This window comes from Phascolarctos cinereus, unplaced genomic scaffold (assembly GCF_003287225.1).
Source record: "Phascolarctos cinereus isolate Bilbo 61053 unplaced genomic scaffold, phaCin_HiC Scaffold_8;HRSCAF=390, whole genome shotgun sequence".
In the NCBI taxonomy this organism is placed as follows: Eukaryota; Metazoa; Chordata; class Mammalia; order Diprotodontia; family Phascolarctidae; genus Phascolarctos; species Phascolarctos cinereus.
In genome coordinates this window covers 3,084,400-3,096,528 of record NW_027556291.1, presented here as the reverse complement: position 1 = coordinate 3,096,528, position 12,129 = coordinate 3,084,400, and the positions used below count along the sequence as shown (strand labels likewise).

General features: G+C 42.6%; 1 long non-coding RNA gene across 1 annotated transcript in view; it reads left to right on the top strand.

The window, feature by feature from the left end:
- Positions 1 to 12,123, top strand: part of LOC144454982 (uncharacterized) — a 28,426-nt gene extending 16,303 nt beyond the window's left edge. Inside the window, exon 3 of the long non-coding RNA XR_013483569.1 lies at positions 11,415 to 12,123. This is a non-coding gene — a long non-coding RNA (uncharacterized LOC144454982). The remainder of the gene's footprint in view (positions 1 to 11,414) is intronic.
- The last annotated feature ends 6 nt before the right edge of the window (positions 12,124 to 12,129 follow it).

Here is a 12,129-nt window from a genome sequence, read left to right as displayed (position 1 = left end):
CACTTAGAAAGAGAGACAGATGATTAAAAGGAAGGAGCATCACAAAGAGGAAGAGATGAATGGATTGGTAGAGCTAGTGACTCAGAACTGGTGGTCTGGAGAGCATGTAGATAGTTAGAAAGCTGCAGAGAGGAAGAGGTGAATTGGTAGAGACAGGAAGCTGAGGAGTCATGAACACTGAGGGATGGAGTGTAGAGAAAGAGGACTGTGCATGGTGAAACAGAGGAATTTAGAGATGAATGAAGGGAGCAATGAGCGGATTGAGACATGTATGCCTGAAGGAAAGAATAGCTTGAGAGCCGTTTGAGAGGAGAGTCCAAGGAAGAGAGAGGTTGAAAGTAAGAGACTGAGGTTTTTATGGAGGGAAAGGATGGAACAGTTGGAGGTGTGTGAGTGTGGGAACGTAAGTTAAGTTAAGCTAGATGGTAGAAAAGCCTGACAGTGGGGGAGATGACAACATCCCAAAAGTGAGGCCCAAAGTGGAGGTCACATCAGAGGGGAAGCCCAGGCAGGAAGCAATTGACTGGTTGGCAAATGGAGTGAGTGAGAAATGGATGGATGGAGAGGGAGTGGATAGGCAGAAAGATGCAGACGGGAAAAGGTGAAGTGTTATCGAGAGACAGATGCAGGGAGAGTCATCAACATGGAGTAATGAATTGTAGTGAAGGGAGTTGTGTGTATGGAGCAATGGAGTTAGGAATGGATGAATGGGAAGAGCAGCTGTCTGGGAAATGGATGTCTGAATGAACTGGTAGAGGGAGAGCTTTTGTGGAAGTGAGCTTAAGCAAAGGGATAGGTGTCTAGTAAGGTCAGATTTCTTAGAAATTTTAAGGAAGGGAGAAAAGGAGTGGCTGTGGAAGACCTGAATGGGGAGACCTGAAGAAAGTAAGATAGAAGGGAGAAAGGAGCAAGAGGGGCAGAGATGAAGGCATTGAAAGAGAGAGACCAAAAGAGATGGCCAGATGGAAGGGAGCAAGTGATTAGTGGTTGGGCAGAGGGAGTGAGCGAGAACTGGATGCATGGAGAAGGCTCTGTGTGTGTGTGTGTGTGTGTGTGTGTGTGTGTGTGTGTGTCTAGTCAGAAGCACACAGGGAGGGAGAGGTGAATTTCTAAAAATGCCTGCATGGAGGGGCAGAGGCATGGAGCAATCAGTTGTAGTGCCAAAGAGATTTGTGTATGGAGAAATAGCATAAGTTAGAACTCGACAAATGGAGAGCCAAACTGGTTGAAAATTGTACGCGTGAATGGCATAATGGACTGAGTGTCCCAAAGGAACAGACTAGAAGCAAGCGGGAGGAGTGATGTGTGGGAAGGCTTGATTGACAACAAGAACAGAGGCCATAAGCCAACCGTGTGATTTGTAGCAAGGTGGAAATATAGAGAGCCTGAGGTAGAAGGTAGAAAGGACCCAGGAAGGCAGAGACAAAGGCATGGAAAATCTAGGATGAGATTGCTGGCTGAATGGAAGGATCAGCAGTACAGGAGGAGATTAGTGGTGAGTGAGAAATGGATGGATGGAGAGCATGTGGATAGCCAGGAGGGATGAAGACAGAGGTAAGGGATGCGCTAGAGCAGCAGGTGAGGAGAGGCCTAGACACTGAGAGATGCCTTGTAGTGAACAGAGATTGTGTGTGGGGAAGTTGGGACTTTTAGAGACCCTGGAAGGGAAAAGCCAGCTATTTGCCATGTGGTTCCCTGAAGGGATGAACAGAAGGGACAGGTTGGGGAAGAGTCCAAGAAATAGGGGCACAGCATGGAAGGGCCTAGTGGGGTAAGTGGACAACAAAGGGAAAGAATGTCAGTGTGAGGTGTCTGAATGGGAGAAGGAGAAGTCATGTTTTCTAGAAGGTGGCTAGGATGAAGTGAGGCAGAAATGAGCCTGCAGGGAGCCCTCAACAGTTAGACCATGTCAAATGGAGGGAGGGCCATGTGGAAGCAGAGATGACCCTTTGTAGCCTCATCTTGGAGAGATGCCTAAATGCTGAGAGAATGGATGGTTGGAGGGATTTGGAGAGTCAGAGTCAATTTGCTAGTGAAATGGTCATGAGTGAAGAGGTAGGTGAAGTAAGAGATAAAGCTGCATGGAGAGCAGTAGTCACTGAGAGGTGAAATGTAGGAAAAAGAGAACCAAGTCAGAGGTGGTTTCCCAGAGAGACAGAGATAACCAGAGAGGTATGGTGTAGTTAAATGAGATCTCAAAGAATGCTAGCAAGCTTTCCTCTCTGCCACTCTCCCTAACTATGCATCCAGGGCCAGGACTTATTGGTGATTTCTAGCAATAATTGGAGCCCTGTGTCCAAACGGGCTTTTGTTCTGGGTTTATCGTAGGAAAATAAACAAAAATAAATAGAAATTTGACAGGACCTTGTCAGGCATAAATGTAAACATGGAAAGACTGAGTTAGTGATAGTTTTATTGAAGTATGTACCCTAGATAAGTAGAGATGAATGGTTGGAAAGACCTAGATTGTGAGAGATTGATGAACATACAAAACTAGATGGAAAGATGTATATAGTTGAAAAGATGGAGGGAGTGAGAGAGAGAGAGAGAGTGTGTGTGTGTGTGTGTGTGTGTGTGTGTTTGGTGAATAGAGAGCACTTGACAGTGCAAGATGGTTGGATGAAAAGAATGTGAAAAGTTGGAGAATTGTTGAGGGAGATTTGGATAGCTAGAAAGACTTACTTGAGAGATGGATCAATGGAATGAAATAAATAACAGATTCTGAAGGATTTATTAGAATTATGGAGTTTGGATGTGATTAAATAAATGTAGAAACTTTGTCACTGATGAATGAATGGAGGAACATAGACTCTGGGAAATGGATGATTTGAGTAAAGCACAAAATTAAGATATTTTTGGTGGGGGTAATCAAGAGAATGAAAGATAGATGAATGGAAAGACTCAGGTAAAGAATGAGATATGATTTTGAACATGCATAGAAGGGCAAATGCATGAACGCAGAGAGTAAAAGAGAAGATGGATGGAGGAAACACATGCAAGAAGACATGGATAGATGTAGAGATCAGCACAGGCTGGAATCACTAGTTGGTGAAACCATGAAGATGAGTGATCAATGAATGGAGAAATTACCATGCTGAGACTTGTATGCTTAGACAGAACAAGAACTGAGACACCTGTGAGTGGAGGACCCAAGTAAGAGAGTTGCAATGTTAGAGCTCAAAAGTGACAGATAAATGAATGGAAAGAATGAAATGTTGTGAAGTATATGAATGGAGAAATAAGTAAGTCAAAATAGAAAGTTCCAAGTACCTAGAGAGGAAGAAACGAAGATATGGAGACACCTAGACAGTGAGAAATAGTTAAATGGAGGGAGAGACCTAGATAAGTAGAGGTAAATAGTGGGAAATAACTAGGCAGTGAGAGAGATGAATGCAGAAGATCTAAATGGGATGACGGGGAGGTTTTGAGAGAAATAGAGAGGAAAAGTTGAATGGTTAGAGAGCCAAAGTCAATGAGAGGTAGATGAATGTAGATAATGTGGATAGTGGGAGAGAAGTAGAGATGTAAAGAGTTGAATGGCTAGACAAACCTACTCTCTAATAGATGGATCAATAGAGATAAGTAAATAACTTTGATTAGACATGCAGAATAGGAGTGGAATTAAAAAATGGAGAAATCTAGACAGTCACTGATAATTGAATGGAGGAACATAGATTGTGAGAAATGGATGATCTGAAGTGAGCAATATAGTCAAATATAGATGGTGGGCAAAATCAAGAGAGAGAATGGTGGATGATTTGAAAGACACAGGAAAAGAGTGATGTGTGATTGTGGAGTCCAGTAAAGGAAGATGTAGATGAATACAGGGAGATGGATGGTGGAGATAGACCTAGAGAGGGTGAGAAGCACGAATGGAGGGAGATATAATTGGAGAGACCTGTAAGATAACATGATAGATGGATGGTTGAAGACACCTACTGTGTGTTAGATTGGATTGCAAGAGAAACCTAGAGAGTGAGAGATTAATAAATGGAGAGACCTATAAAGTAAGAAGTACGTGGTTATGAAGAACAAGAAACTGAAAGTTGGATGAATGAAGAGAACTATATGAGAAGAATTGGATGGTGAGAGAAATATAGATAGTGAGATTTGGTTGGCTCAAGCAACCAAGACCCTGAGAGATGAATGAATGTGGAGACCTAACTACTGATGTGTGGAGCATTCATGAGATTTATACTGACAGGGCTAGATGTATGCAGAGATCTAACAGTTATGGATGGATTAATAGAGAAATGTAGCCTGTGAAAAATGGGTGATTTGGAGATACTGAAAAAGTGAGATATTTATGGTTAGAGAGTGGTAGAGAGTGAGAAATAGATGAGAGGAAAGACCAAGAATAGGAGAGGTGAATGGTTATGGTCACTTATACAGGGAGAAGTGGATGAATGGACACATCATATCAGGGTGAGAGGGATTGGTGGAAAGGCATGTAAATTGAGAAGAAGGTTGAAGAGGTCAAGGCAGGAAGAACAGTGAAAAGAGAGAAACCTGGGCAAATAGAAAAAGATGGTTGGAAAGACATAGTGAGATGTGGATTGTTGCAGAGACCCATAAAAGGTGTGATGGATGAATGGAATGAGGGATGCATATGGAGACCTTTAACGTGGAAGACAGATAATTCAAGAGTCCTGGTCAGAGTAAGATGGATAAATGGAGAGGAATTGCTAGGTAGAGTTGGAAGACAAGAGAGACCTAGACATTGAGAGGTGACTGAATGGAAAGACATCCTAGACGATAAAAAATGGATGAATGGAGAGACCCAGACAGTGAGAGATGGTTAAATGGGGAGACCTAGAAAGTGAGAATTAGATGGTGGTAAAAACAGAAAGTGAGAGATGGATGAACAGAGAGAAATAAATGGGAAGAGTTGATGGTTAGAGAGAATGAGACACCGAGAAATGGGTAAATGGAGATACTTCTCTAGTAAGGTGTGGAGCTTTCATGAGATGTGTATTGGGAAAATTGAATGAGTGGAAAGACCTAAACACTTAAGTTTGGACTAATAAGAATCATAGCCTGTGAGAAATGAAATGGATGATTAGGAGAGACTGAAAAAGTGAGATATTTATGGTTAGAAAGAGATAGAGAGTGAGAGATGGATGAAGGGAAGGATCAAGATAAGGAGAAATGCATGGTGTCAGAGACTAATACAGAAAGAGACGAATGAATGGACACACTAGGTCTAGGTGAGAAAAATTATTGGAAAGGCCTATAACAGAGGCAGCTAGGTTGCTCAGTGGATAGAGCACTGGGCCTGGAGTCAGGGAGACCTGAGTTCAAATTCAGCTTTAGACACTATCTGTGTGATCCCAGGCAAGTCACTTAACCTCTGTTTGCCATAACCCAGTAGAGAAGGAAATGGCAAACCATTCCAGTATCCTTGCCAAGAAAACCCCATGGACAGTATGGTCCATGGGATTATGAAGAATTAGAAATGACTAAAGAACAGCAACAAATAATTGGAGAGGATGGTTGAAGATACCAAGACGTGGAGAAATATCTAAATAGAAAAGAGAAACAGAGGATGGTTAGAGTGATACAGACAGTGAGATGTGGATTTATCCATCACACCCAGAGAGGGCTGAATTGAAAGACTTTTAACATGAAGGATAAATGGTTGAAGAGAGCAGGTCAGGGTAAGACAGATAAATGGAAGGGAATTGATAGGGAGACTTGGAAGATTAGAGAGACCTAGACTCTAAGAGGTAGCTGAATGAAAACATGTAGACACTGAGAAGTAGATGAATTAAAAGACCTAGAAAGTGAGAAATTGGTCATAAACACTGAAACAGGGGAAAATGGATGAGTGGAGACAAAAAGATGGGAAGACATGTAAAGAAACCTGTACAGGGAGAGATGGATGAATGAAAACGCCAGGTCAAGGTGAGATGGATTATTGGAGAGGCCTGTAATTTGAGAGAATGGTTGAAAAGATCAAGGCAGGGAGAGATACGTGTATGGAAAACTTAGGGAAACAAAGAAAGATAGTTGGAGAGACATGGTGAGATGTGGTTGAATGTAGAGAACCAGAGAGGGCACGAGGGATGAATGGATAGAAGGATAAATGGAAGAGATCATTAATATGGAAGGTGGATAGTTGAAGAGACTGGGTAAGATGAATGAATGGAGAAGAACTGATAGGGAGAGTTGGGAGGCTAAGGAGACATAGACACTGAGAGGTGACTGAATGAAAAGACACAGACAATGAGAGGTAGATGAATGTTGTTGTTCAGTCATTTCAGTTGTGTCCAACTCTTTGTGACCCTATTTGGGGTTTTCTTTGCAAAGATACTAGAGTGGTTCACCATTTCTTTCTCTAGTTCATTTTACAGATGAGGAACTCAGGCAAACAGGGTTAAGTTGACTTGCCCAGGGTTACACAGCTAGTAAATGTCTGAGGTCATATTTGAACTCAGAAAGATGAGTCTGCCTGACTTCAGGCCCAACACTTTATCCACTGTGCCACCTACCTTCCCTAAATTATGAGTGGAAACAATGGAATGAATGGAGAGACTTAAAAAGTGAGAAATAGATGGTCTTGAAGACCTAGTCACTGAGAGATGGATAGAAGGCAAGAAATAAGTGGGAAGAGTGAAATGGTTAGAGGGATGTAGACAGCAAGAATTAGATGGTGAGAATGACTAAAGCCCTGAGAAATAGATGAATGGAGACACCTCACTAATGAGGGATAAAGCTTTCATGAGATATATACTGAGAAGATTGAGTGAATAGAGAGACCTAAACAGTTATGTACAGATTAATAGAGAAAAATAGCCTGCGAGAAATAGGTAATTTAGAGAGCCTGAAAAAATCAGAACTTTATGGTTGGAGAGACCAAGAGAATGTGAGATGGATGAATGGAAAGACCTAGATAAGGATAAATGTGTAGTTCTGGAGAGTTTCTTCACAGGACAAGATGGATGAATAGGGAGCCCAAGACAGGGTGAGGTAGATAGTTGGAGAAACCAGTAATGTGAAAGGTTGAACAAATCCAGACAGGAAGAGATGTATGAATAGAAAATGTTGAGAGCCACAGAAAGATGATTGGAGAGACCTAAACAGTAAAATTCTGGTGGTTATAGAGATCTGAAGAGGTTGAGATGGATAAATGATGAAAGGGGTAAGTAGAAAGACAACATGAGAGATGAATGGTTGAAGAAACCTGATCTGAGTAAGACAGATGAATGGAGAGGACTAGATGGAGAGAGTTAGATGATTGGGGAGATGTAGACATGAAGATTTAGATATCTATAGAGAACTAGACACAGAAGGAAGGATGGCTATAGAGATCTAAACACTAAGAGATGAAAGAATGTGGAGATGTAAGCAGTGGGATGTAGACAGTGAGTAATAGAAGAATCAAGGCAAATTAGAAAGATATGTAGAAATGAATGGTTGTAAGAACCTAGAAGGTGAGAGATGGATGAATGGAGAAACTTAAATAGTGAGCAATAGTGGTGGAGTGTTGATGAAATTTATACAGTGGGGGGGGGAAGGTAATAGAGTGTGTTCAGGGAAGACTACTGCCTCTGGTGTGAGCCCTTTTCAGGGCTGCTTTCTACCTTTGGTGTCTACCTGATCCACTCAACTCTCACCTGTGGCTCCAAGAAGCTGTAGCATGTGCAGTAGCCATACCCCAGTAAACCATTTCAGGTGATGGGCTAAGTCAGGTTGAGGGGTCTCAAACCCTTTGGTGAGTTGGGGAGGGGTGTCCACCCCAAGCATGTGAAGACTTCCTCTGATGGAATTGGGTGGATGAGAACAGTTTGTTCCAATGGCCATGAAGGCAGCTGAAGGAGGCGCTGTGTAGCACTTAAAGCTTGGTTAGACATCAAAGACACCAAGGCCATTCATTGCATCCCAAACTATCACCAGTCATACTGACTTTGTCTTGCCACTGGACTGTGATGACTCTGGACAACAGAAGGAGGCCAATGATTTCATGCAACTCTGCCTTGTTTAAATCCAATTTATGCACAAATCAAAAGATGTCACCATTTTACCATTTTACCTATCTCAAAATCCTGTGGTGACAGGCAAGTGATGAAGCAGCAGGTGCAGGTATACTGGGAACTGCACACAGGCAGCCCTGGCCACAGGATTGTCTTCTCAGTGGCAGGAGCAGTAGGATTTGGCTGAGTGTCTGAGAAGCCTTTTAAGGAACACACTGCTCATCTCCTGGTGTGGAGGAAGAGGCTAGAAAAGGTGCCCTAAAAATTGTCTGCTTTGCCCAGCCCTGGCCTTCTTACCGAGGCAGGCAGGGGATCCCACCCTGCAGTAGAAACACAAAAAAATGTACAAAAACTCCTGCAAAGATTATTCTACTCACCCATCAATACATGAATGTACACATGCTTATGGACCACATGAAATCCAGTATAGTTGAAAGATGAGTAGCTCTTGTTTCCAGAGAACTCAGAAGTTATCACATCCAAATAGCAGCCCTGAGTAAAACAAGGCTGGCAAATAAAGGCCAGCTTACTGAAGTCAGAGCTGGATACAAGTTTTTCTGGAGTGGCCACAGAGAAGCTGGTGTAGGTTTTGCAATCAACACTAATCTAGTCAACAAGCTTGTATGACTACCAAAAGGAGTGACCAACAGGCTCATGACAATGTGATTGCCACTTGCAGGAAAGTGCCACACCACCATCATCAGTGCATGATGAGGTCAAAGAAAAATTTTATGAGATCTGGAGACCCTTATTATCAATGTGCTGAAAGAGGAAAAGCTTATAATTCTGGGTGACTTTAATGCAAGAGTAGGCACAGACTACCAGACATGGCAGGGAGTCCTTGTGAGGAATGGCAGAAACAGTAACAGCAATGGTCACTTATTACTGAAGACTTGTGCATCTCATGACCTTCTCATTGCCAACACTATCGTCCATTTGCCTAAATTCAATAAATGTTCATGAATGCATCCTCACAGCAAACATTGGCATTTAATAGACAATGTCATTGTAAGGAGAAGAGACAGACAGGATGTGAGAGTGAGGAAGGTGATGTGTGGCACAGAGTGCTGGACTGATCATTCAACACAATCGGTGACCCCAAGGAAAAACAACTACCAGAAGGCTTAATGTCAACAGATTAGAGCACTTCTCTGAGTGGGAACAATTCATTGCTAACTTGGAGGGAAAGTTGAGCCAACAAACATACTGTTAGCAACAGTGGAGCAGAAAAGGAGTGGACAGCTTTCAGAGATTTGGTGTACAGAACTGCATTTACTCATCTGGGTCAGAATACTCACACACATCAAGACTGGTTTGACAAAAATGATGGGGAAATTCAGAAGCTGCTAAATGAAAACCAATAACTCCACAGGGTTTACCAGCATGATAATTCATTTATCTCTAAGGAAGCCGTGTTTAATTCCATCAGAAGTAGAGTGCAAGAGAAACTTAGAGAGATGCAGGATTCTTGGCTCAGTAAGAAGGCAGGTGAAATTCGTTTAAACATTGATAGTAACAATCCAAAGCACTTTTATGATACCCTGAAGGGTATTTATGGGCCAGAGACCTGTGGTGCATGTCAACCACTCAGTGCTAAGGGAGCCACATTGATTAGTGATAAGGACATGATCCTGGAGAAATGGGCTGAACATTTCCATAGTGTTGTCAACAGACTGTCATCAATCGATGCTGAAGCCATTAACCGTCTACTTCACATTGAAGTCAATCCTTCTCTAGACAAATTTCCAACTGAAGAAGTTTTGAATGCCATTCAGAACCTCTCATGTGGCAAAGTGCCTGGTGCTGATTCTGTTGCAGCTGAGATTTTCTGAGTTATATGGAAAGAGGAGATTATCCCCCAGCAAGATAAGGTACCAGACACTTGAGGTCCTTTCTCAAGCTAAACTACCAAGCATTCAAACTCTACTGCTGAGAGCACAACTCCGATGGACTGGTCACATTGTTTGAATGCCAAATGTGTTTGCCTAAAAAAAACCTATTTTATGGAAAACTGACACAAGGAGGGTGCTCACATGGTGGTCAGAAGAAGCAATACAAGGACACTCTGAAGGGGTCTCTGAAGAACTTTGGAATCAATTATGTGACATGGGAGACACTGGCTAGGGTGTACCCAGCATGGCATGCCCATATCAAAGAAGGTGCTGTGCTCTGTGATTGAAGCAGAATTGCAGTAGCTCAAAAGAAATGTGAGATGTACAGATTTAGAGACATAACCACTCCAAATGTTCATATGGACTATTTGTGCCTGACCTGTAGTAGAGCCTTCTGAGCTTGTTTTGGTCTGATCAGCCACAGTTGGACACACTGTACCTTTGTACTCCAACATTGTAACATCATTTTGGTCCTCTTTGAGAATGAAGGACAACAACCATACAGTGAGGGTAGAATAAATGGAGAGACCTAGACAGTTATTGATGAATGAATGGAGAAACATGGACTGTAAGAAACAGATGCTTCAGAGAATCTTAAAATCAGGTTTGTGGTTGGAGAGACCAAGAGAGCGTAAGATAGATAAAAGGAAAGACCTAGAAGAGGAGATATGTATGGTTTTAGAGACCTGCAGAGGGAGGGAGGGAGGGAGGGAGGAACCAGAGGAAGTGGAGATCGATAGAATGAGGGACAGGTTAGGGAACAAGGCATAAATATATATGCATGCAAGCAAAATTTGAAAACCTAACTTTAAATCCTACCTCAGATGCTATCTGTGTGACTCTGGAGAAGACATTTAATCTCTCCATGCCTCAACTTCCTTAGTTGTAAAATGAGGATAATAGTGGAACCTTGCTCACAAGGTTGTTGGGGGGGGAGCAATTAATATATAAAGCATTTTGCAGGTCTTAAAGCACCATGTAAATTGTTGTTATTAGAGATTAATAGAGGCAACGACAAATGAAAGTAAAAAAACAAGGAAGAGTAAAAAGAAAGGATATGTAAGAGACTGAGGAAAGGACAGGTAGATATGGGGGGCACTGTGTGGATTCATTTTATTTAATTCATTAGATTTATTTGATGAAAAATTTCTTAAAATTTTGGTCAGAGTTGGGGGTCAGTGGGATTAGCAATAGTAATGCCAAAATAAAAGGAGCATTGAAACATTTTTAAATGAACAGAAAAGAAGGAAGTTAAAAAGTAATCAGACAAGTAGTACAGTTTTGAAAGTAACATGGAATTTATTATATTTTTTAAATCAAGCAGTATGAAATTGGGGTTCATGATTTCATATAGAATCCATCCTTATTTTGGGTGTTTTAAGTTCAGAATAAAAACAATTCTGAAAAACGGAGAAGGGGAGTAAGAACCTCTCTGTCTCTCCCAGGGCCAGTCCAGCAGGACCATAGCTAAGAAGTGAACACCTGGACTGGAGGCAGAGGGTGGGATTGGGGGTGGAAGGAAAAGATTCTTTCTTTTTCTGTTTTCCAGACTAAGGTCAGGGAGACCACAGCAAGAAGATGAAGAGCTGAGGGAAAGAAAACTGGTCTCCCTGGGCCCAGCCAACAGAATGAGAGAGAAAGTGATGATTCTCTCTCCCTCTCCTTCTGCTTCTCCCTGCCTCTCTCTGCAAAGCCAGCAGAACCACAGAAAAGAGATGAACAGTTGGGGTGAAGGTGAAGGGTGACAGGAAAGACTTGCTTTCTCCTTTCCAGTCAGGCCAGCAGGACCATGGCAACAAGATGACCAGAAGGGAAAAGGAGACACTCTCTCTCCCTGTCTTCCTCTTCCCCTGGACCCAGCAAACAAGACTACAGTAAGGAGATGTCTAGAAAATAGATGGGGAATCAGCACCCCTCCTAGGCCTGACCAGCAGGACAAGGGTGAGTGTTAACCATCTTTCTTTCCTTGAACCCAGCCAGCAGGCCCAAGAGGAGACAAGAAGACAAGGAGGAAGACTGTCTCTGTCTCTCTTACTAGATACAACCGTGGGGAGGTAAGAGGGAGCACTTCTCTCTCCCCCTCCCTAGAACCCTGGAATCCAGAAGACAGCCAGAGGAGAGGTAGCAGTGAGACTCTTTCTTCCTGCACCTTGCCACAAGATCCAAGGGATTGTCTTACTCACCCTCTCTCTCCCATTGCTGTCCTACCCATGCCCCCCAGATGGGCTCTTCCTAAGCTGAACTGGGCCTGCCCAGGCCACCAG